Source organism: Branchiostoma belcheri, unplaced genomic scaffold (genome assembly GCF_001625305.1).
Source record: "Branchiostoma belcheri isolate BF01 breed outbred unplaced genomic scaffold, Haploidv18h27 scaffold77, whole genome shotgun sequence".
Taxonomy (NCBI): Eukaryota; Metazoa; Chordata; class Leptocardii; order Amphioxiformes; family Branchiostomatidae; genus Branchiostoma; species Branchiostoma belcheri.
Genome location: NW_017804431.1, coordinates 990,570 through 1,017,120, shown reverse-complemented (window position 1 = coordinate 1,017,120; position 26,551 = coordinate 990,570). Strand labels below are relative to the sequence as shown.

At 43.0% G+C, this 26,551-nt stretch overlaps 1 long non-coding RNA gene and 1 pseudogene across 1 annotated transcript in view; both read left to right on the top strand.

Moving 5' to 3' along the window:
- The first annotated feature begins 5,464 nt into the window (after positions 1–5,464).
- Positions 5,465–26,551, top strand: part of LOC109485570 — a 43,337-nt pseudogene continuing 22,250 nt past the window's right edge.
- LOC109485583 overlaps positions 21,284–26,551 on the top strand; it is a 9,034-nt gene continuing 3,766 nt past the window's right edge. The window contains exons 1-2 of the long non-coding RNA XR_002141138.1: positions 21,284–21,361; positions 24,444–24,559. This is a non-coding gene — a long non-coding RNA (uncharacterized LOC109485583). The remainder of the gene's footprint in view (positions 21,362–24,443; positions 24,560–26,551) is intronic.

Here is a 26,551-nt window from a genome sequence, read left to right as displayed (position 1 = left end):
TGAGCGTTAACAGTGAACAGTCGTCAATGGGAAACTTTGGGTGTAATTTTTGGGGAAGAGAAAAAATCATTATCGAATTATATCAAATTAAATCATTATAAAACACATCTGTTCTTACATTTATGCGATCACAATGAAGGAAGACTACGAATTCACTTAGTAAATCATAGTACCTTTTGTTGTGGCCTGTACTTAACCAAGTGGGTATGCATGTACAATAAAGGTCTTCATTAATTCATTAATTCATTCATTCACTCATTCATTCACTCATTCATTCATTCATCCATTCACTCATTCATTCATTAATTCATTTATTAATTAGCATCCCAACCAAAGGAGCATTTGTTTCTGATTAGATTAAATATTGTATGGAGGATATTGTAAATGAAGACCATTAATTTCAGTTTTTTTAGAGAATTTACCTGGAAGAGCCGTGTCAAATGCGTAATAATTAAACTATACGGGAGGCAACTTATGAAATCCATATCAGGAGAATTAAGAAACTTTTGATAGTCATTTGCATAATTCTGCTGAAGCGTATGAAGCAAAATGGCGTCTTGCATACGATATAGTGACAACAATATCACAACCATTCTCTGCTTGAATAATAGTGTTATGGTTTATTTATACCGTTAATTACTATAAACTAAATTACCTTTTACTCGTATCACTACAATTATGATCAGTTTTGTGTGCCTGCATTAATAGATATTGAGTTCAAAATTACTACTTGTCAGTGTTATCATTATATAATTATTGCTATAATTACGTTGCTATCAGTGATGATATAATTGTTTCCTCCCTCTGACACACAATGTGAAATTTGGAATGATAACTAAATACATTACATAAAAATAGATGCCGTGAAACCTGCGACTCATGCAATGCTAATCCTGTATGTATATGTTCATCTCTTGGGCTTCCTACGGTTTTGACACAGTGTTGCAATTCAGATTTCGCTGAATGCGACTTCTGGTGCAAATTTGCCACAATCTTATTCGAATATCATGCATTTAGATGGCAGTGATATAGCTCAACCGTTATTTTAATTTTAATAGTAGACGATCCGTATTGCCTATTATTGCGTTTCTAAAAATAACACACATATCGCATATTGCTACTAATGTCATGTTACAAGCATTTAATATACTATGACTGCGTTCATGATTTTTATTTAAACTTTAAACGATGATACAGTTTATATTTTTAAGCCGACGATTCTCATGGCAGCCTTCTGGTGATTTTGGGGGTCTTCAGGGTCTTTTGGAGTTTTTATGTGCTATTTTGCTGATTGCATATAGACAACAAAACCGTTCTGGTTGAATTACCCCCGTTTTTAGAACTGGGCTAATCAGAAAACAGCCGAAGACCACCAAATCCCCAGTTCTATAAGCCTGCTACGTTACCTATCTCATGACCAAACTGCTATATTTGATTGCACGTATTAAGCATTTCACCGGCGTACCGTCGCAGCGATATTGAATATGGTACCTGTATGATTGCAGTCATGATTGTAATTTTCGGAAAATGAGGCAAGTCGCTTGAGTCGTGAGCTGTTCCGTAATGACCTCAATTCACCCCTGAGGGAACACGCGCAGTGATATAGTGCCGTCCCGCTGCAAATTGCCAGGCAATCTACGTTTAGTAGCCTTCTTACCGGCACGCGCTTCATTACGTAATTGGCATAAGGACACAAAGTACCAGTATATTGGACATTTGAGTGTCATTGTTAATGGGATAGGCACGCGAAGCCGTTAAGGAACGCGCATCAAGTTGTTAAAATGCTTCGACGCCTTGAAAAGAAATGAAGAAGAAGAAAAGGATAATGCGGGGACGTCGTTTTCGGAGCCCGTGGCTATTTATTACGGTAATCGCCGTGGCGCTTTTATGGCAAATGCAATAATTACATCTCATTCCGTCCCCCGAGGGAGGCTCTTTCGTTGCCCCCTTTCTTATAACCTTCCTTGCATTTTCCGATTAAACTCTACCCATTAATTTCTTCAATGGCGGGCTTAAATCTTACCAGGAATGTCCATGGATTTAATACACTTAGGGGGCCTTATTCAATTGCTCGGTGATTCAGTGATTATAACTTTATGGACACACGAATGGAGGGACGTAAAACTTACATGGAGGCCACTTTTGGGTCACATTTGAATGAAAATTGTTCCAAAACGATCCATCATTTAAAGACAGAGCGGCGCATTACGGTAAAAGCATTTGTCAATTCGTCCGATGATGCAACGTTTTAAAAATGGATGACGAGTATCTCTTTCAAGTTGAGCTTTATGGTACTTTTAACCAAATCTTTTTATGCTTTTAACCGAACCTTTTCATGTCAGAAGATACTATTTAATAAAGTGGAGCGTCCGTACTGTAATACGTAGTTGCTCTTCAAAATGACTGTACGAGTCTTCGTCATGTTCAACCGGTTTTCCAGTTGCCTATATATATATATGTTGACTAGTTCTGTTAGATTTTTAGTGACGTTGAAGAAGAGTGGTGGATGTCACTCGAAACGTCCGGAATTTATATAGTAGTAGAGTTTGAATTTTCTATGAGAACTCCTAACCATGGTTGAGGGGAGTTTGACAGTGTGCTAAGCTGGTGTGTTATAGCGGCTTTACCGATACAGATACAATGATGAAAGTTCATCTGTGTTGGTAGTTACATGTTTAAAGTTAAAACGTTTGGTCCAACACAAAAAAAATTCTCTCACCTAGAGCTTTCGACCAATCACTCTGGTCTTCCTCAGTAGACTGACCCAGTGAAGCTTGTCGATACAGATACAGCTTGCGGGAGGCCATATTCTACTCCGTGTGACCAAACCAGACCTCGTGTCAGAACAGAATGAAAGGATACGCCGCGCTGTAATTCGTCACCTGTTGCCGCCGTGCCCTTTACAATATCAGTGATTCACAATAGATTATCGATACATACACGACTCTTTCATTAGAAACACTTTCAGCGGATAAACCCTTTTAATTATATCCACCGGCGAATCGATTCTCACAGTGCAAAGTAATGGCGTTCTTTTGAACTGGTTAGATCAATGGACGGCTTCTTTTGCGAACGCACATGAGGCCACAGAGGCAAGGCAATGGTGAAAGAAAATGACATCACATATCGCCAATAAGCTGTTACTCAAGCAACTGGATATGATTTTGGAAACGTCATGAGGCCACAGAGGCAAGGCAAATTTGCATTATCTTGTCTTGACTTATCTGACTTTTGTTCCCTTTTCGACTTCCAAAAAAATTGTCTTCACTTTATTTGTATATTTGTATTCACTTTGTTTGTACGTATACCAACGTTATTAGGTTTAAGTAGTAGTAGGTTCGATAAGTATATCGTACACGTAGAAGTTTATGTTAGCAAATAGTCTTATAAGTTATATCACCACATTTTTCTTGTTAATGTCTGTATGCAATTAGCCCTCGGGCATGAATTTGCAATAAACATCTCTATCAATCAATAGTGCTTATAAAACTACATTTCCCCTCTGGTCTCTCAGTCACTGACGAAAGCTAGTGGATACTAGCTGAAACGTCTGACGTTTCCAAAATCATATCCAGTTGCTTGAGTAACTGCTTTTGGCGTATCGTATTACCTGGATGCCTAACCTTCATCAACAACCACATTTCAACAATAGAGGTGAGTCGGTGAAGGTTAGACATCCAGGTAATACGATACACGGAAGGGGGTTCCCAGATAAATAGAATGAATGGATTGCTTTTATGTCTTGTAAATACACAACTCAAAATTGTTTATATTGACCAAAAGACATCGTCAGTAAAAATTAGGTAAGCTTAAGCTTTATAGACCAAGTCATTGCAAAATTCTAGCAGGTACAATGTATGGCAACTTGTATATAATATGTGGAAGTTGAACTATTATTGCTAATATTTAACAATTCTAAAATACTAATATCCTCTTATTGATAATAGAGGATACGCATCTATGAGTACCACGCTGCACGCAATTCCTTATCTCAGGAGTCTATTGTAGACACCGTGCATTATTTTTCCTCTCACGTAGCCTACTTTCCGCCCATCGTATCGTGTCATCTAATAGAAATTGCATTCCCGCCACCCCACTCGTTGTACCCTGGCGGCGCAGGCATCTTTCACCCGCCCCTGGTAAATGGGGTGTCATTTGCAGCCGGAAAGACGAATGACTCCGCGCTAAATAGTTCCTTTCAGAAGGAAATGGGCTAGTCCTGATGATACCATTACATCTGACACTGGAGTCATCCAAAAGTCCTTTTACTCCGCCGGCCCAATACTTATAGATCACCGTGAACCCCGGACAGACAGCGGGGTCTCCGGAATGAAAGAAAAAGTTCAAGACGAAAAGCCTGTGTGGAAGTCGTAATGGCGTTTGAATGCTGTGTGGAGAGAGGATATTGATTTTTTTCTTCAGTTTGGTCAAAGTTTAGTTCAGAAAGCTTCGGTCACGTTTGCGCTTCGCTAAAGGTCTTTGAACTGTGCATATACATAGAGAGAGTATATAGGCTGAAAGCTGAAGCGATCGAAATGGTTCAAAGTTGTTGATTTTGTTTCTTCAGTTTGGTCAAGGTTTAGCTCAGAAAGCTTCAGTCAAGTCTGTGCTTCGCTACAGGTCTTTGAACTGTGCATACACATAGAGTACAGATTGAAAACTGAAACGATCGAAATCGAATGAACTATTTTGACAGAAAACGTACTGTTCAGCTTTCAAAGGTTCGACCCAGCACATCAAGGTTTAGTTCAGAAAGCTCCGGTCACGTTTGGGCTCGTCTTTGAACTGTGCATATACATAGGAAGTGCATAGGCTGAAAGCTGAAGCGATCGAAATGGTTTAAATTTGCTGTTTCTAAAGTATTGGAGTGCACGCCCGTCTCCTTTGGTAGGAAACGTACTGTACAGCTTTCAAACGTTCGATTCGACACATTAAGATGTCACGACCCTCACATGGGTCTTTATCGGTTATCTGGCCCGCTTACCTCTGACGTCACAGGGGGTCAAAGGTGCCGAAAAGTCAATACCGCCCGCCGTCTCGATTTAGATGGGGCTGTTTTCAAAATGATTTCTGCGTTCAATGCTGTAAATAGATCAGTCTATTTTTGTGTCATTAAGGATATCCCTTTTGAAATAGCCACTGGCTATTTTCCCACTTATTTCTGTTTGTACAGGGTGGGCGCGTTCAGTGCGCACCGCCCTGCTTTAAGGGTGTGCTCTGTACAGGATAACATAAATAACATCAGTCCCATAGATACTGCGAGTAGTTGACAGCCGGGCAGATATAGTTGATAGGGGCAGCATAGCGTTCAACTAGAGATTTCCACCTCCTGTCCTCTGCCTCGTGTAGTGTTTTAGATACGACGAGGACACCGCCTAGGTCGTACACCTTCCGTTTTAGGGATCCCGTTACTCTGTGGCTATGTGTCCAAACCACTGTAGCTTTTTAACATGAATCAAAATCGATGTGGCAGACCAGGTCAGGAGGTCAGAGGTCGCAGTGATGTTTGTTTTTCAGTCATCAAAATTTTTAAAAACTTTCTTCTGTTCATCTGCAGCCCTTGCATCTCAGACTCCGTCGTACCGGAAGCGTCCTGCCGCCATTGTTTAAAGTTATCTAATGACAATGCCCCTTCTGTATTTGGTGACAGTGGGTTCTCCACTCTGCGATAGTTGTAGGAACGAATATTAAAAGTTTTTGTAGTATAATAGTACTATTATATAATAGTGTAACGCGAATAAAAGGCGATTTGGCAGGCTAGGAGGTCAGAGATCAGTGGTGTTGGTTGTATTCATTGTCAGCACCGTAATAATTTTCTAAAAAAACAAACTTTCTTCTGTTCATCTGCAGCCTCTGCATCTCAGACTCCGTCGTACCGAAAGCGTCCTGCGGCCACTGCGGTTCGGAAGGGCGAGACGGTCACCCTGCACTGCGCCTTCCACAGGCTCGGCAACAAACCTGTCATGTGGCTAGGGCCGCCTAACTTCCAGGTACGTAGTTAACTCTGCGTATGTACCTAAACCCGCATGTGTATGTGTACCTACATGTCTACAGTGTTTTTGTATATGCACGATCGGTGTAATATAGCCAGCTGCCGCCGCGCCGCGTGCCTGCGAAGCTGGTATGTTACACCGAATGGCGGTTATATCGGCTATGCAGATACAGGTGTATGTGTGCTTGAATTGGAATTACTCCCCTAGTAGAGGGTTGGCTTCGGCACATTTTGTCCCGTCTTTTGTACTGGTATGCTTGGATACTGCCTGGCCAATCTGATGCTGCCATGCCAATGGAAAACGACATTGCAGCCACCAAAAGATCTACTAGGAGATTATATTCGAATGACAGTTCATCTGTAACGGCGAATGACGTAAAGATATAAAACACTCCATCCGCACATAAAATGCTAAATCCAAAAGCAGTAAACCTTTCTGTACGTATATGGCGTTTTAAATCTTTACAACGTGTATACTGTTATCAGTAACATGTGAGCCGGTATAGGCATATATTTCCGCGTGACGCACCGGCCTTGACTTTGTAGGCTGCCGGCTGGCTACATATCAACGTGAATGACTCTGACCCTGGGACTATTCAGCTCCAAACATTTATTGTGACTGTTCTGCAAGGAGGTCCCCAATGTCTACGTCAGTCCCTGCATTCCGCTAAGACGCTATAAATTTCGAGTGTTTCATGCTATTATTTGGGCTTGTATTTATTAGATGTCATATTGAGTGTAGTTTTACATAAAATTGAAGCAACACAATACACTGTGGAGCACCAGTGGCAAACCCGCAAGCGTGTTCTATTGTTTGGTTTCTTATCCAGTTTTAATATTTATACTGAAACTCCCTGTTACTTATTGGTCTTGGAAAATAAAAAAAAACACTCTATCAAATTAGTAAACACAAAATTAAGCCATTGTTATTCCGTCGAATATTTCCCCTTTATCTAACCTTTTTAACCTACTGTGCTATCCTAATAAAACTCCTCTCTGTCCCCCGTGTGTTGGAAATCATTGTTGTCTATGCTAAGCTTAATGACAAATAAATCTATACTTTCAAGAGAGAGGGAGGACTCGGTCCTCGCAAATCGCCCGACCTGATGATAATTATTCCAATCATCAAAAGCTGCTCTTTGGTCCCAAGAACATCAAGAATTATATCTATCCTGATACTTTCTGATTCCTTTTGTTCCCACTCCAGGTAATAGCCAGCGGTCGCGATGTTGACGTGAACAAGTACAGCCGGCACTCGATAGTCGGGGACGCCAGTAGCGGCGAGTTTAACCTGCGGATCCGTGACGTCAGACCGGGAGACGAGGGGGACTACAGGTGTACGGTCTTCTCTGTTCCACCTGCCAAGGATGCCAGGATAACCGTCATCGGTGAGATGGACACCATTCTTTATTATGAACAAGATTGAACGTAATTGTAAACACAAAAAAAGTTGGACTCACCCAAATTTTCGACTGTACAACTCCAGTCTTTGTCAAGGAATGAGCAATCCATCGCTTCCGTGACGTCACGCAGATAACACACGTGACTCCGTGAGCAGTGGATCATAGGTTGCAGAAAATTTTGACAAAAACTGGAGTTGTACAGTTTGAAATGTTTGGGGTGAGTCCAATTTTTGTGTTGGTAATTACAATTAACAAATAACATTCCTTATTTTTAGCATGGAAGTTAATCTGTGCACAAGTCATTATGAAATAAAGCCTAAACTTTCCTTCCAACACTGGAATGCATTGGGACTTGCCCCCAGAAAATCCTTCAACCTTGTTCACGGAGGTTTATCAGAAGCTACTCTTTGATCTTAAGGTCACCAAGACAAAACATTATGTAGACTATTTTTACTTCAAAATACAATATTAGCAAAGCAAAAATATCACAATGAACATGTCTCAATACGTTACCGCTATTCAAAGTAGAGAAACCGGATCCAATATTTCCATACGGAAGCTCGGTTCCAAAATGAATTATTCCATTTCCAGTCTCGTCTCCGGAGCTTTCAGGCGCATTCATATAATGTGCGGGTTAAGGCCACTGGCACCCAGGTTACATTCTAGTAATACAGGAACAAAGACTGGAAGTATTATGAAAGGGAACCAAAGCCTAGCAACAGAAGGATCTACAATCCAACTTCATCAAAGTGTGATTTGATGCAATCAGTGAGGCATCTTCCGTAGCCAACCTTGGGTGCAGAATATAAGTTCGCGGTCTTTTATATCCCTTATGTTTTAAAGGTGATCGTATGTGCTCGTCACGGAGGTTGTTGTGAACAATGGATACCTGATGTGCGCGTACGATGGTTATCATAAATTTCTCTGTGGGGAAAACTGCTTCCTCAGTCTGTCGCGTTTTACCATCTGGCTCACCGTGGGATTAAACAGTAATATTGGCAACAGTTCAACTTCTTAAACTTTTTTGAAGTGAAACATTCATTAGAACTATATTATCAAACAGAGCGAGTACTAACATTTTGTTTGTCTGGAATATGTAATCGTGTTCAGTTCAGTTTATTACAATACCCTCTAGTCCGTTAGGACTAATCTTCCAGTGCTCATTACACATTACACACACAGTACAAATATACTCATATGTGACTAGGTATGGGGCAAGCGAGTCCCTGTATCTTCTTTTTCTAAGTGTCCCTTACATGTCTGAGTGTCTGGTGCGTCTATTTAATTGTGGGGCATTGTAAGGCCAAACGTCATGGCTAACTTCCAGAACACTTTGATAGCCAATACTTGCTTTTACTGATCTGTGCTATCGGAGAAAGTGACCAATTAGGTCATTTGTGTTTCTTGTTTACAGTTCCCCCTCCCAGCCCTCCCACCATCATGGGCGAGACCGTGGAGCTCCGTGCGGGGAAGGGGCTGGTGCTGACGTGCCGCTCGGTCGGGGGGAGGCCGCTGCCCCGGCTGTCCTGGTACAACGGCACCAGGAACCTCGCCAATTAATTCTGAGCCATTTGTGTTCTGTATTGAAAGTGCCTCCTTCCAGCTCGAACTTGTCTGAGTGTCTGAAGATGCTGTAGTGGACGTCACCAACTCTTGGAAGGAGCGCCAGCCCATTTTTTGGCAAACTCTAGGCATTGGAAATGTTAAAGATTTTAGAACACCTTTCAGAGCAGTTTAAGAGGCAAATGTTCTCTTTCTACTGATATGCGACATTTGTGTTTCTGCAGTTCCTCCTCCCAGCCCTCCCACCATCATGGGGGAGACCGTGGAGCTCCGTGCGGGGAAGGGGCTGGTGCTGACCTGCCGCTCGGTCGGGGGGAGGCCGCTGCCCCGCCTGTCCTGGTACAACGGCACCAGGAAGTTCGTCATCCCTGCCGCGGACGAGGAACAGGGGAACGCTCCGGGAGAGGTTCGTACTCTCTCTGTCTTACTATCTCTGTAAAAAACAGGGTATTGTTTTGGGTGTGTTTGTGAATGTGTGCGGTCGTATCAGTATGTGTTTGAATGCTGTAGAGGTGGAAGTTTGTTTGGTTACCGTAGATTAACCTGAAGGCGATGCCCACAAAAGCTCAGGCACCTGAAGAGGTTCGTATTGTTTGTCTAATTAACTCGTTGAAACAGTGGTATTATATTGTTTTGGGTGTGTATGTGTGATTGTTTTTGTCGGGGACAGGAGATTTGATTAGGTCTAGTTGTAAACGGGTAACGGCCTCAAAGGGTCAGATACAAGACTTTACATTCTGTATCTGTATCTGTATAGCCGGTATAACCGCCTTTCGGCGTAACACACCAGCTTCGCAGGCACGCGGCGCGGCGGCAGCTGGCTATATTACACCGATCGACTTGTTACACCTAACCCTTGAACTTCTAGCTCTAGACATTGTTTAAAGCTATCTATTGACAGTGCCCCTACTGTACTTGGTGACAGTGAGTTCCACTCTGCGATAGTTCTAGGAAAGAATGAATTCTTGAACACCTCAATCCTTGGTTGATAACTCTGGTACTTGAATGCGTGGCTATTTCTTGTTCTCTTCTGAGCTGGTATTAGGTACTTAGTAGTTGGGACATCCACCAGTTTATTAGTCATTTTGTACATCATGCATAGTCTAGACATCTTTCTTCTGTCTTCAAGTGAGGTCCACTGTAGGTTTCTTTTCATTTCCGTGACACTAGCACCTCTTACATAGTTGTTCATACAGAATCTTGCAGCTTGATTCTGTACCCTTTCCAATTTGTCTTTGTCTTTCTTTGTATATGGATCCCATACTGTCGCAGCGTATTCTAGGTTCGGTCTTACAAGTGACGTGTATGCAAGTGATTTTACTCTCGTTGGACATGCCCACAGATTACGTTTAATCACTCCCAATGTCTGTTTCGCCTTAGTTGTGATATTATTAACATGTGCACCCCACTTCAGTCCGCTTGTCAGCGTGACGCCCAGATACGGATGGATTTTTGTGGTTGCTAAAGCCTGACCACAAAACTGGTAGCTAGTTGCATGTGGTGTTCGTTTGTTTGTTATGTGCATAATGTAGCATTTTTCGGGATTAAACTGCATGAGCCATTTGCTTTGCCATTCTTCCAGGGTGTTCAGGTCTTTTTGGAGAAGTTGTGAGTCGGTCTGTGTAGAAAGCTCTACATACAATAGACAGTCATCGGCGAATAACCTCACATTTGAGTCAAGCTGATCTGGTAGGTCATTTATATACAAGAGAAAGAGCAATGGCCCCAGGACGGTTCCTTGAGGGACCCAGACGCTACTTTAACTGGAGCCGACGCCTTCCCTTCAACCACTACTGTTTGCTCCCTGTTGGTCAGGAAAGCCTTTAACCAATTCAGCGTAGGGCCTTGGATTCCATAATACTCCAGTTTTGAGATGAGCCTGCCATGGGGGACTTTAACAAAGGCTTTAGTGAAATCAAGTATTGCTAAATCTACCTGCCGTTTACTGTTTAGTGCGCCAGCTATGTCATGGACTGTTAGTATAAGCTGTGTTTCTGTGGATCGTTTGGCTCTGAATCCATGCTGGTAATCCGTTAATATACTGTAACTTTCTAGGTGCTTCATGATTTGGCTATGGATGATATGTTCAAGTAGTTTGCAGGATATGCAGGTCAGTGAAACAGGTCTGTAGTTGCTGGGGACCGCTCTATCTCCTTTTTTAAAGATGGCGCATATATTTGCATCCCTCCAATCTTTAGGGATTTCTGCAGTGTTTAGCGAGTGTTGGAAAATATTGGTTAGAACAGGCGCGATTTCACTAGCTGTCAACTTGAGGAACCACGGTGGTATTTGGTCTGGTCCGGATGCTTTAGAGGGATTGAGACCTTGAAGCATTTTTTCGACACCATCAGTAGAAACTACTATATGTTCCATTGGAGGAGTACAGGGCTGACCTAGAGATGGCATATCTGTGGTGTCTTCCTCTGTGAAAACACTTTTGAACTGTGAACTGAGTACTTCTGCTTTTTTCCCGCTGTCACTGATGATGGTATTTCCCACCTTTAGGGGTGCTACCCCGACAAGGTCTTTCCTCAGTCCTTTTATGTACGACCAGAATGTTTTGGGTTTGTCAACTATAGCTTCTCCCAGTATGTCTGCCACGTATTTAGAGTGTGCTTGTCTTATGCTTTTCTGAACTCCCTTCTTAACTCTCTTATATTTGTTCCAGTATTCCTCTTGGCCTGTTTTCTTAGCTTTGTTATAGAGCCGCTGCTTCTTACGACAGTGCCTCCTTAGGTTTCTGTTGAACCAAGGCAAGTTGTATCTGCTTGATGTTATCTTACTAGGGATGTGCTTGTTCATCGTGTCTTTCATTTTGTCTTTGAAGTCTGACCACTTCTGTGTAACTGACATATCCTGAGTTCTTTTGTGAAAGTTAGTTGCATAATCCGTTAGGTCTTTCTTAATGGCTGGTTCGTCGGCTTTTGTGCGGATGTACACTTTTCTCTTAGGTTTCCTGTTTTGTTTCAGTGCCAGGTTAACGTCCACTAGAACCATGTCGTGGTCACTTATCCCCGGGACTACTGTGGTCTTCTCAATTATGTTGGGGTTATTAACTAAGACCAGGTCCAAGAGATTACCATTTCTAGTTGGTTCCTGGACTGTTTGAAATAACCCGTGGTTATCCATTAGGTTTAGTAGTTTCTCTGCTTGGCCTGTGTAGGCCTGACTGTTGTCAGCTACAGTAGTATCCCATTTGATGCCAGGGGTGTTGAAATCGCCAAGAATGATCACATTGTCAGAGTTTATTTTACTGTCTTGAATTACTAGGACAGCAGTTTGTTTACTCCTTTGCTTGTTTGCTATATGGGCTCCTCTGACAGTCCTTGTACGGTTCCTGTTTGTTTACTTGTGTATGTATTATCTGTTTCTTAGTTCTGCAGGTGTCTTTGACGCTCCTGGTGCGGTTCCTGTTTGTTTACTCGTGTTTTTGTTTGTTTATTTGTTTGTTTGTTTTTGCACAGGTATCCCTGACGCTGCTTGTGAGGTTCCTGTCCAAGTGGGACAACAGAGCGAACCTGACGTGCCGGTCCGACCAGGGGTACCCGGATGTCGTCAGGCCCCAGCAGACGTCGGCCATATTGAACGTACAGTGTGTGTTGAGAGGGTTTCTGTCACATTTACTTACTATATATTTAAAGTGAATGAATGAATGACAATGAATGAATGAATGAATGAATGAATGAATGGATACCTTTCTTTGTTCTTGTTTGGCCGAACGGCATTTCGAGAAGATTGGGGTTGGGGGGTGGCTGGAGCGAATGTTTGATTAATTATACATATACAAATACAAAACAACAAAATTGATACATAATAAGTATCAGGGCCCTAAAGCTCCCTATCGACTGGGCCGCTCTAATAATAAGTGGCAGTATAGTTGCATTTGATGTCTCTTATCTCCGTAAAATGCAGGTTTTGTTTTCATGTGTTTGTTTGTATGTATTTACGAATAGTTCTGGCGAGCTTAACTAAAGATACAAAGTTTTGCTTGCCATGATATACAGTTGCTGCAGAAGTTTTAAAAAAATTGGTTTTGAAAATCATGAGCTTTAATGTATATGTGTATAGGTTATTTGAATGAATTATGGTCGGTTTTATTATCATTCCTACCGGTTTTGCAGAATTACGTTCAACGTTATCATTGTTCTAGCAGACGATTCATACTTAGTAGCAATTTTATCCTAGAGCACATTGGTTTGAATGACTCCGTGAGTTTATAAAATTGGTCCAAAGTGGTACCAATGATTATAGAATTGCATGAACTTGGTTCAAACTGGTCCTAATATGTGATATAGCTCATGGTTGTGAAAGCTATGCTTATCTTTTGAAATTATGTACTTTAATGCAAATGGCGGAAGGTAATTTGAATGAAGTCAGACATGTTTTATTTCTATATCTGCCTATTTTAGTGGATTCTGACTAATGTTATCACCCTTCTATGGCCACTTGCAGGACTTTATAGCAATTTCAGTCTAGACCATAGTTGTCAAAATGACTGGTGAAGATTACGAAATTGGTCCGAATTGCTACGAATAATGACAGAAATGCACTAAATTCATACAAACTGGTCATAATACTTAAAGGCCTCATGGATAAGACAGAAATGCTTTGTGTAGCACGAAGCATTTCTAGTTGACGCATTTTCAGGGGCCCATCACACGTAGGGTGCTACATTGTAGCATTGCCCTTGCCTCACACGTACTAAGTCGTTACAAATGTAGCCTCTCGCTGGACCGGAGCCTGTGATTTCTCGAAATTCGTACGAAATGGTCATAAGTTTTTCCACATAGTTCTAAAAGCTACGCTTAGATTTTAAAATTATGTACTTGAATGCAAATGATCAAAGGGTGAACTCACACGTAGCTAGGGTGCTACATTGTAGCATTGCCTTTGCTTGACACATACGAAGTTGTTACAAATGTAGCCTCTCGCTGGACCGGAGCCTGTGATTTCTCCCCGAATTGTAGCATTGCCTCTGCCACACGTACGACGTTACAAAGAGGCCCGTCCCACGTGGGCCGCTACATTGTAGCATCACCCTTACATTGTAGCATTGCCTCACACGTACGAAGTTGTTACAAATGTAGCCTCTCGCTGGACCGGAGCCGTTGATTTCTCCCCACTATTAGACACGCGCCATTACCGGCCACGCTGATGTACGGCTGCGAGAGTCGCAACAGTTTCCGTTCATCCCCTCAAATCTACCCATTATTTACCTACACCCCCACCTTTTCACCTATTCTGTTGCCTGGGCCTAGGAAAAAAAGTTGTATTTCCTGTTTCCCGACCGACCCTAGAAGCAGAAACTATTGCCCTTGATAGAGCTGACTGGAGGGGAGCAAGGGGCCAGTACCTGGTCTGTGCATATAGGCAGGCAGGCAGGCAGGCCTAGAAGTTTGAGTTTTATTTAGATCCACAATCGGTATCATAAGAGGCTATTTTTCTTGTGGTCTACAGAAAAAACTGCCGACCCTAGCCTTTTTTTCAGTGGACCCCTGCAAGGAACATAATTTTTTCTAGCCGATCGTCCTTTTCTAGCTCCATGATAAAATGTTGCACATTCGGTTTTACAGCATTCACATTGAAAAAAAAACCAACAACACTAGAGAAGTGAAAAAAAAAAAGTCCAAAAAATATAATCCCTACCCATCGACCCTATTTTTCAGGGCTGAAACAGGAAACACAACATTTTTTTTCCTAGGCCCTAACAACTTCGTCGTCGACGACGCAAATCCTGAGACCATTCCGATGCAAATCTACCCATTATTTTTCTACACCCCCACCTCTGCAACCTATTCTGTTGCCTACCAATTTCGCAATTTTTCTTCATACTCCAACATTTCATGACTAGACATGTTGACGGCACACTCAAGTTATATCAACTTATTTTTTGCCACCACTAACACAGAGGACAAATACAGTACAGGGCAATACTTGAGTTAAGTGAGTAACGTCGTGCAAAGTGCCTTTCCCAAGGGCACAAGATCGGTGGCATGTCAGGACTCGAACCCAGGAGCGCTTGGTTCCGAGCGGAGCACTCTGCCGTTACGCCACATGACGCAAATCCAGAGACCATTCCGGAGAAATGATGTATTTCTCTTCGGTTAAACAACTTTCTCTCTCCCAGTCCCTTCCGATAGAAATGACTTAAAGACTCGAACCCAGGACCTCTTGGTTCCGATTCCAGCACTCTTCCGTTACGCCACATGACGCAAATCCTGAGACCATTCCGGAGAAATGATGCATTTCTCTTCCGTTAAACAACTTTCTCTCTCCAGCTCCCTTCCGCTAGAAGTGACCTAAAGGCCCCATACGTCTTGCTAAGGGAGAGATGACTAAAGTGCCGGGAACCAGCCGCCCTCAGTCCATCACTGTAACCGCTGTTCTTTTATCTCGTGCTCTTTAATTACGCCGGGGGAGGTTCAGGCGCGATCGGTAATTAAAAGTCGCTCTTAATCACCCCCGGACTAAGTCACCGTCCGGGGTTGGACGTGAATTATACCCCTTACTTCTCACCATAACGATTTCCAGCGGAAGGGGCATCGCTGGCGGGAAGAGGGAAGGGCTTTTCTACAGAAGAAGTCGTCCGTTTGCGTCACTCACGCCCCCGAGGGTGATTCCAGATGCAGACCAATCTGTAATACAGACATTGTTTCGCGCGAGCCAAGTGGAGTCGGCGCCTTGGACTTACGCGGGCCTGCCCTGAAGGCGCCTGCCAAAGCGGCGAGCAAATTTAAAGAGAGTTCGTTATAGATCGATGATGGTGAAATGGGGGTGCAGCAGTTGAAAGTGTCCTTTGACAATTTTGCTTTGAAGTTGATGCGGTTGTAGATTTGGAAGTTTAAATTGAGTTTGACATGGCACGCTCGTATACACGTGCATAGGAACACCTACACACACACACACACACACACACACACACACACTCACACACGCACAGACAGACACACCTACACCTATGATATATATACAAAGATATAAAGAAAGGACTATGAATGACACTTCGAAGTTTATTTTAGCGGAAGAGGCGAGCAAATTTAAAGCGAGTTCGTTGGATCGATGATGGTGAAACGGGGGTGAACCAGTTGAAAGCGTCCTTTGACTCGCAGTCTCCTGTACTGTGACAGGGTACAACGTTTTGCTTTGAAGTTAATACGGTCGCAGGTTTGGAAGTTTAAATTGAGTTTGGCATGGCACGCTTGTATATACACGTGCCTCCGTTTCCAGTTGACAAATTGCCGGGTTACAACAAGGTAATTTTTAGAGTACTTCATCATCATGCATTGTGCTCTTCAACTGTGGGAGGGCCGCCCCAAACCAAATCCTTAGACACATGGCACTCCTTGCAATGCCTCCGTTTCCAGTTGACAAATTGCCGGGCTACAACAAAGTAATTTTTAGAGTACTTCATCATCATGTATTGTGCTCTTAAACTATGGGAGGGCCGCCCCAAACCAAATCCATAGACACATGGCACTCCTTGCAATGTCTGCGTTTCAAGTTGACAAATTGCCAAGCTACAACAAAGGTGCCTAAATTGCGAACTTAAACAGTGAAGGTGGGCATAAGACAACGTGAAACGCCCCTTACTGCAAGCCCATAGATACGGGGCATTCCCTCCATCGTATGACAACAAAATGATGAATGATACAAATCTACCATTACAGCATGTCCTGCGTGCCAACTGCCTCCGTCGGCTATCTGATAGGCCTCAGTGCCCCAGATTTTACCCTGGTCTGCCATCTATTACAAAAGACACTGAAATCCCGAACTGGTTGTTACAGGCCATTATGGATACACGTTTATGGTCCCTTAATGTTTAGTAAATAGAATTCTATGGCTTGTTTTGTATTTCATATACAAAAGTTTGCTGACATAAAACGTCAATAAACCTTCTATATTTTTATAGCGATCTATACGGCTATGTACGTGTTACATAGGTCGAAAAGGAGTGACGCTTGAAAACGCCCACAGCCAAGCCCACTCGACGCAGGGCGACCATTGTGTCGTTACAAATTGATAATCTATAGGACGATTTCGGAGTCAAAGATCATTATAATGTTTTTCAGACACTGATAGACATTTTTACATTCACACACTGGGCGAAAAGGCATGCTTTAAGAGAAACCTTTAAAAAGCCTTACGGTCTTTATCACAAAGATTGGTTTGGACATTAAACATATTGATAAATAAATGACCCATATCATTTTAATGTTTCCCTGATACACATTTTTACATTGACACACTGGGCGAGAAGCCCTACTTTTAGACTCACCTGTTCAAAATCAGTTAAGTTCGGTCTTTATCACCAAAATCGGTTTGGACATTAAAATATTGATGAATAAATAACTCATATGCATTCTCAGTATCTGATGGAAGATAGTGGATGCTATCTGAAACTATGATTATAATATATACTATGAGATCTCCCTTTAGAATTTATCCAGTTGCTTCATCTATTTTGCATGTCGTAATGTTCTACCTAGATGCCGTACATTCGTCAAGGTATAAAGTAGTTACGACCTTCCACAGAAAGATTGGTTTGGACATTAAATATATTGACAAATGCTTCAAAACCACACCACGGTTCTAGCACGATGACCGTGCTTATTACCGTTGTTTGATCTATTTTACATTTCATAATGTTCTTTCTAGATGCCGTATTTCGTCGACGTATGAAATCAGCTAGGTTACGGTCTTAAGCTTTCACACCACTAAGATTGGTTTGGACATTAAACATATTGATAAATGCTTCAAAACCACGGTTCTAGCATGATGACCATGCCTATTGCCCTGCCGGCTATCCGATCTGACTCGGTGCCCTACTTTTTCCCCTGATCACACATCCGTTACCGAAGACGCAGCGCGGCTCGCCACATCCAACAGTATACATCTTTGTCGTTTATCGCTTCTGAACTTTTGGGGTTAAAAGAAACGTTCATCGATTGATTTACGCATCGATTTAACGTTGGCCTTCTTTTCTGGGATGGGGTGATATGTTCATGATGACTTTTACACTTCCCAGTTGGTGAATAACAGTTCAGTATAATGACTGAGTCAGACACTGACGAAAGCTAGTGGATATTGGCTGAAACGTCAGACCGTTTCCAAAATCATATCCAGTTGCTTTTTGGCGTATCGTATTACCTGGATGTCTAACCTTCATCGGCATTGATGTGGTTAAAAAAAGGTCCCACTCCCTTCTTTGCAGAGCATAGGAGTGGCGCCCATCTCATTTTCTGTAGCCCTTGGGTCACACAGTTGTGCAAGCACTACAGCAAGGGGCAAGTCCACTGGTACTGGTGTGTGTTTGTCATTCCCATACTCTTTCTCATAGATGCTGAGTGCTAAGCAGAGAAAGTAGAATGTATCATCTTTTAATTCGGTATGACCCGACCGGGGTTTGTCGCTTGACACGACCTCCCGGTTACAAGGCAAACACTCTACCGATTAAACTATTGTATGGGTATAAGGTTTAAAGAGCACAAAACTAATTCCAGTTCCTGTTCTCCACCAGACTCCCCCACGGTGAAAGCTGACCAGACGTCAGTGACAGTGACGGAGGGACAGCCCGCCAACCTGACTTGTCACGCCGAGGGCAACCCGCGACCGGTCGTCAGGTGGAAGAAACTGGCGGGAGGCATGCCGCAAAACAGACTCGAGAGGTACGTACGATATTTGGAAAGCCCAGCAGTTGTTGTGGGGAAAGATTGTACCCCCAAAAAAGTTTTTTTTTAAGCCGCTGGATATGATTTCAATAGTTCGTGCTTATAAACCCGCCTTTCGGCTTGAGTGTGTCGTCATCTTGTCCAATTTGCTCATAAATGTTTTAATAAAGAAAAAAAAAACCCGCCTTTCTCCTGCAAGTCTTTAGTGTCACTGACGAAAGGTAGTGGATGCTGCCTGCCAAATTCATATCCACTTGCTTGAATAACTGGTTTTGGCGTATCTTATTACCTGGATGTCTAACCACCGGCGTTTGAAATACTGTACCGTTTACTTATCTCCAAGTACATGTAGATCATACGGTGGTAAGGCAGTATCAATTGGTCAGAGGATAGGAGTGTCCATTAGCCACCTAGTGTCCATTTACCAGCTAGGTGGCTAATGGAAACTCCTTTGACCAATGGATACTAACTTGTCATCGAATGACCTATGAGATTAACCGTTTACAGGCTCACGAAGAGAGAAAAAATCTTGAAAACGTAGTACGGTCTTCTCTCTTAAAATCAGCTTGGAAATTAATTTCTTATTTTGCTTATCGTGTGATTAGCGCGAAAATGCAGGGGCACTAAACTTCATCCCCAAGATTCAGAGACATGCATCTATTGCCTACGCTATTAACAGTGAAAACCAAGTAGTCTTGAACTCCCTTAACAAAGACGGATGGGCAACACGACTCTACATACATCATTGGTTGGGCTGTAGCGTAATTTGTAACTTATAACAAAAACAATGTCCTACTGGTAAGAGGAACATATGCCTGGATAAGACAGCTATACTAAAAAAAAAATACTTAATATGCTACGTCCGCGCCAAAGTCCCGACCTTCTCCCATGTGAAAAATGGCCGCTTTTAGTCACACCTCCTTAGAACCGGGCTGCAGTCTGCACTAATGATGAAGGAACGGCAGAAGCACATGGAGTGGAGTAGATGGGGTGTCGGTGCTTAATATGGTCTGGCCTCAGAGTTGTAATGGGCACAGGTCCAAGCTGGCAGACTTTTTAATAGTCGTCTAATTCTCCAGACCCCATCTTACAATCTCTAGGCAAATCTTCTGGTAGTTATTACGTATACGAGGCAGTATGGAATTGGCAAGGAAGAATATAATTTGCCACACCCTAAACAGATACAACTACCGTTCCTGAGACTACATACTAGTAGGTGGTCATTTTCCTGATTAACCCACAGTGCATTTGGGCTTACAATGGCAACTCTTACGTCGTTTTCACGTGGGTAAAATACAATATACTTGTATGAGCGATTTCCCGACTGCAGACAACTTTTAGCCTGCAGCCTGCAGTTGGCAGCACTAATGATGAGGGAATGACAGACGTACATGGAGTGGAGTAGATGGGGTGTCAGTGCTTAATGTGGTCTGGCCATGGCCACGTAATGGGCACCGGTCCAAGCCGGCAGACTTTTTAATAGTCATCTAATTCTCCAGACCCCATCTTACAATCTCTAGGCAAATCTTCTGGTCGTTACAAGACAGTAAGAGAGTAAAGAGACTCTTTTTACACAACCAAGTCTTTTCTTCAGCCGACGTTTTGGTGCCCGTCTGTTACCTTCCTCAGGGCAATTCTGACTGGTTCACATTGCACTTTAGCACAGGTGTTGCTGCTATAGATGTATTCCCAAATGTACATTGTCAAATTGGCAAGGAAGTATCTATTTGCCACACCCAGAACGGCAGAAGCACATGGAGTGGAGTAGATGGGGTGTCGGTGGTTAATGTGGTCTGGCCTCAGACTTGTAATGGGCACCAGTCCAAGCCGGCAGACTTTTTAACAGTCGTTACATCCCTCCGGGATACATCCTGAAGTAACTTGGGAAGTCATTATTCTCATTAAACCATGCTGTGTCTGGCTGTGTTCATGAAGGGACAAAGAGACGGTTCTCTAACAATCCTCAGGGCCCAATTTTGTCCAGGCAAATCTCCAAGAAAATCTTCTGCTGCACCGGTGGCTACATGTTGGTACACGACAGTATCAAATTGGCAAATCAGTATCCACCGTAACCAAAATATACCTATAATCACCCTGAACGTACTTAGGAATGCTTCTTCTTCGACATTAGAGAAGCAAAGACTCTGGTAGATACCGAGGTCCTTCTCCCTCCAATAAGTCGTTATTCTGATTAAACCATGGTGTGTTTGAGTGTAAATGAAGGGCGAAAGAAATGGCTCTCAGAATGAAGGGTTGGGGTCAGAGACCCCAGGTTTCTACAGTAAGTAATACACGAAACAGCCGGTTCTTAAGCACGTAATAGACATATCCAATTACCTCGTGACTGTTACATAATTATATGTACCAAGTTTTATGGCAGCTACGAGGTTAAACATCCAACATGGCGTACAATTCTTACGTCATAGTCACGTGGGTGCAAACACCATATACTAGTACTCGTATGACAAGTTTCCAACAGCAGACGACTTGCCACTCAAACTCCCCACACGACGTCGCGCACGAGCCGACATTGTGTGTGTCATCAATATTCCTGACTATAACGAATTTACGATACTGCGGTAATGAAGACTAATATTGCTAATGGGCACACGCGGGAAATCACCGTGTAAGGCCTCCTTACGGCATCACATTACCACGGTTAGACCCGCGCTGGGCCGGAATTAAACGCGAATGAAGACAAACCAGACGTGAAATTAGCATCATAAATAACAACCGTAAGTACATTTCCAAATTGTAGAAATATCGATCGGTAAATGCCTGTTTGAGCGGTGTTTGGTTGATGTTTTGAATTTGTTTTAAGTTTTGCTTGGTAGGTTGCCTTTTGGCTTGGCCCGCCAAGCAAGATGGTTTCTTGCTACTCTAAAGATTTCTTACAATGTTGCTGAAAATACAGTAGCAAAGAAAAAAGATTGCAGCAAAATTGACGATTGTGAAACCCCAAGAGAGAATAGAATCTGTATCGCTTCAACAAGCATATAATATATCACCGCAAGTGCTGTAGTTAGTAAAAGCATGCAACTGAGAATAATATTTCTACCATTTTACAACATGGGATGCGACTAAAAAAATTGTGTTTAGGAGATTTAGCAAATGATTGTAGATGAGTCTGTATATAAAAAAAGAAGACCGACAACGTCTGCATTCCAATTCCCCTGTCTTTTCTGCCCTGAAGTACTTGAGTTTTCCCACAGAAGAAAGAGCGTGCTTTCCAGCTGTTGGCAGACACTTCAGGGATGGATTCAGAGCCCAAAGTTTCTAATCAGAATTGGCTGGAACGAGGAAGAAATGAAGAACTTATTAATTTCGTCCATTTCACAATATGGAAGGAGACTGAAATTTGTGTTGTGAAGATTTAGAAAACGATAATTGAGGATGAAGAAAGAGGAATACAGACTACTACTGTATTCCAAGTCCCATGTCTTTTTTGCCCTGAAGTACTTGATGTATTCCACAGATAGAACAAAGAAAGAGTGTACTTTCTAGCTGTTGTCAGCCTCTTCAGGGATGGATTCAGATCCCGAAGTTTTTAATCAGAATTGGCTGGCTGCCTTGGCGAGCCCAAGGGTTGGTTACACGTACGCGTGACTGTAATGTTAACATCCTTGTCAACATCCCCGGGCCGTTGGAGGGAAACCCAAGGCCTAGGAAAAAATGGTGTGTTTCCTGTTTCAGTCCTGAAAAACATTTAAGGTCGGTAGGTGGGGATTATCTTTTTTTAAATTTTTTTTTTAAGATTTTGGCGATCTCTGGTGATCCAACTTATACCAAGGATCTCCATGGTTACAAAATACAGATTAACAAAGAAAAACTTGCATGAGGACACTTATATTTTCAATATCAATGTTGGAAAACTGATTAAACAACGTTTCTTCACTCAGGCGTTAGATCATGGAGCTGGAAAAGTTTCATCAAGTACGGGCATGACAGCCGAGAAAGTCGGTTTACTTAAAAAAACAAAAGATAATACCTACTGAACCTATTTTTTCAGGATTGAAACAAGAAACACAGCATTTTTTCCTAGGCCCAATGATCAGACGGTGCACAAAGTACGTAGCCCTGACAGCTGGGAGAGACCGGCTGTCAGTACATGACGGATCGCGCGCGGATGGAGAAGCAGAGAGGGAACAGATCCGCGTACTGCACGGCGGGATCAGAACCTATTTCGTCCGGAACTCGGACTAACCCACCCCCATTGGCAATCGATGAATCAAGTGCCACCGCGCGCCAGTGCGGGGCGAGTTTCACGACTTTAATGCGCGGAGAGGTCGTGGGGATACATGGTACATAGTAGCTACACAGTACCGGGTGGGTTATGGAGTGCAGAGGCTGTAAAATATACACATAAACGGGCTTTGTGGCGAAGATAAGGCCACCGAGAACACACAAGATCGCCGGTTCGATAAACGCCAGGACAATTTGCTCGTGCGTTTTTTGGGGCTCACGTCGGGAGGGTCTGCATGTGTTTTCTGTGAGACGTATGGAGACGTAATTCAGCGTCAGTGGTAGCCTGACACTTAATTCAATGTTACTATTGTCGGAAGTGTAGTTGCTCGCTTTGATTCCACGTATCGCGTTATTTGTTATCCTGAATTTATCGTCAAGTATTATTGAAAATCCCCAAAATAACCACTGAAATTCCGGCGTTCGCAGACTTGTTTTGGGCATTGAATGCGAAAAAAAGCACAATCCAATGAAGTATTTCCCAATCCTTACACAATAACAGCCTAATTTACCGGAAAGTTCTGCCGACCCTCCTAAATTAACCGTAAAGCGTTACTAAGATCCCCCCATGCAGAACCTTCAACAGCAATGGCAATGAGGGATTCATATTGCTTTATATTCCCGTAACGCACCGGCTGAAAAGGCATGAATTAAGAGATGCAATCCGCAGTTCAATGCCTGGGGGTACAGGGGAGAAGTTTTCATATCATAAAGATGGAATTGCTGTCCGTGCAAGTAGAGCGTGAGGTCTAGTGGTTAGGGACCCATTTTCTAGTCCGCAGGGTCGAGAGTTAGGTCGATACTTGCTTTTATCGCTCACCCGACTTGAAAATTCTAAAATAATTGTTGCAATCCAGAGTGAGAATAGAACAATAAGTAGTGGCATGATTGTTCAATTGACTTGCAGAAATGGGCTGAGGAAATTGGTGTCACAGTTACACTGAAGCTGTGCATACTGTGCTCACCTTATGCCATGCTGGCAATTAATAAAGGCAGATTGACTTTTAGCAAGCGTAAAATAGATTGATGCAAGAAGCCTTTATTTCTTATATCGGCATCCACGCCATGTGTCTGTTAGGTGTGTTTGCTAGGTCACGTGGTCTGACTGTTTCGTCATTCGTACCTGATAAAGGCTGCAGTATGAACCAGAGAAAATTATTTTACTGTGTAAACCCTATGCTAATCTCACCATTGGCAGATTGGATTTACACTCAGTTTCAAATACATAAATGCAACAAGTTTTGATTTCTTCTGCCACCATTGCTAACCTAATGGGTCTGTAAGGTCACGTGCCCTACGTGACGGCCCATTCGCATCTGATGAAGGCTGCAGTACGGACCAGAGGAACTTTTTTTTATACTCGGATCACAGTTAAGCTGTTGATGAACATAAACTTTACTACTATATGAGTCCTATATGTAACAGCATGACGCGCCAACTCAAAATATTAGACTCAAAATATTAGACCCACCGGAATGGGCAAAAGGTTGTCGGAAGTCGATATCGTCTCCCGTCCTACACATGATCCTTAATTCATGCTGACAAATTTATTTCCCTTTCCTTTTACATTTTTAGAGGATCCACGTTGTACATCCCCCACACAAGACGCAGGGACGCCGCCATTTACCAGTGCCGAGCAGAGAACGGCATCCACCCGGCCGGCGTCAGTACTGTCAGTCTGCAGGTCACGTGTGAGTATACGCCGGGCACGTGGCTACTGGCTCGGCTACACGTGATCTGCACGTGATTGTCATGATCATGTTTTCACGGCATGAAAATGTGTCAACTTATGTCGGTGAAATTTCTAATCATGATGTTTTGAGAGCTGCATCTGCAAGTTATTGCCACTTTGCAACACCAGCTTATAGACTTGTAGTTGAGTTACACGTGATCTGCACGTGATTACGGCATGCCAATGTGGTAAATGTTGAGTATATGTCGGGCAAGTGGCTTCTGGTTCGGCTACACGTGATCTGCACGTGATTTTTGGTTCAGTTACACGTGATTTGCCAATATGTGTCAGCTTTTGAAAATAGTCATTGTGTTTTAAGAGCTTCATCTGTGCTGTACGCTGTACGCTGTAAAACCCTGCAGCTTGTAGACTTTGTAGTTGATTTACACGTGATCTGCACGTGATAACGGCATGTCATGCATCATAGTTGAGTTCCACGTGATCTGCACGTGATTGCGGCATGTCAATGTGTTAGCTTATAGCGGTACTCATCATGGTTTGAGATCTGTATCTATAAGAGCTGTTGTAAAGCTTGAGTGCGATTTCTATCCACACACGTGACCCACGTTGTTGCTCAACTTGATAAAATTCAAGATCGACATATGATATGCGTTGCTGCCTCTTGACGTTTTATTGCAAAAAGTTTCTCTTCTTCACAAGTTCCGAAGAGAACCCCACTTTCTGTCTATGCACAGATAACACAACAAGGTATAGGGTAGTGCGCACCGACACTTTGGTGGCAGACATTTTAATGGCTCCTCAAAAAAAGAAAAATACAATGCGATTCAGAATCCAGTATAGTTATGAGTTATGAAAGTCTGAACATAGGTGAAAGTATACCAGAAGACAATCACTGTTGAACGTTACGAAAGTGTCATATCGAACCATAGCAGACGGTTAACACACATTGTAAGTATTTTGTTGATAAGACAAAACTATATGTATGATCGGACCATAGGTATTTAACAGTAATAGGAAATAGAAAATGATCACATGTCTAAATCTGTTGTACGTTAAACAACGTTAAACTGAACAAGGAAGACCTAATTAACGGGACCATAGTCCGGGACCGTAGTCCTACGCTACACTAATACAGAAGGAATAAAACTAAAAACTTACAATAAGACTTACAAGAAAAACACAGCCAAGTTAGGGTGGGTGGGCGGGAAATGCTGCCACACAAGCTAGGTGTGGAAGCACGAATGACCGGGGGAAGGGAGACGGGATGGGGGAATGGGATTAATTAGAGGGGGAGTGGCTACAGTACCATCTGTGCGCCGACAGAAAGTGGAAATTCTCTTCTTCACAAGTTCCGAAGAGAACCCCACTTTCTGTCTATGCACAGATAACACAACAAGGTATAGGGTAGTGCGCACCGACACGAAGGGAAAGGATAGGGACGAGGGAGTGAAGTCGTTAGTACTGGAGAAGTAGAGAAGGGGGGGGACTAGAGGCCTAAGGAGCGCGAGACTGAGAGAACTGAAGATTCAGATTCCAGGATGTATCCTTCCCGAGCTTGTACGCTGCGCCATCCCCCGTGGTGGGCGATAAGACGATCTGGAATCCCCATGGCGGTTGCAGCGCTGGCTCCACCGGCGCGTAGGCTGTGTAGGCCGTACTTGGATGAGTCAAGTCCTATGGATGACAGCAGTAACAGCACCTTCTCACGGGCTCGGGTGTACGAGATAGGTTCGCAACGTAGGGACAGGTTGTCACGGAAGTTGGCGATCCGGCGGAACAGCTTCACGTGACCGGAGGACTTGGAGGTGCGGAGGAAGCGGCGTAGGAGGGATACGGGACAAGTGTTGTTGTGTGTTTGGGCAATACAGATCCAGTGTCCTTCCCGAAACTGGTCGTTTTTGCGCTTCTCTAGAAATAGGGCGACGTATCCATCGCAGAAACAGACGTCGTCCGCGTGGAGTTGGCTGAGGTCATCCCAGCGAAGGAAGCC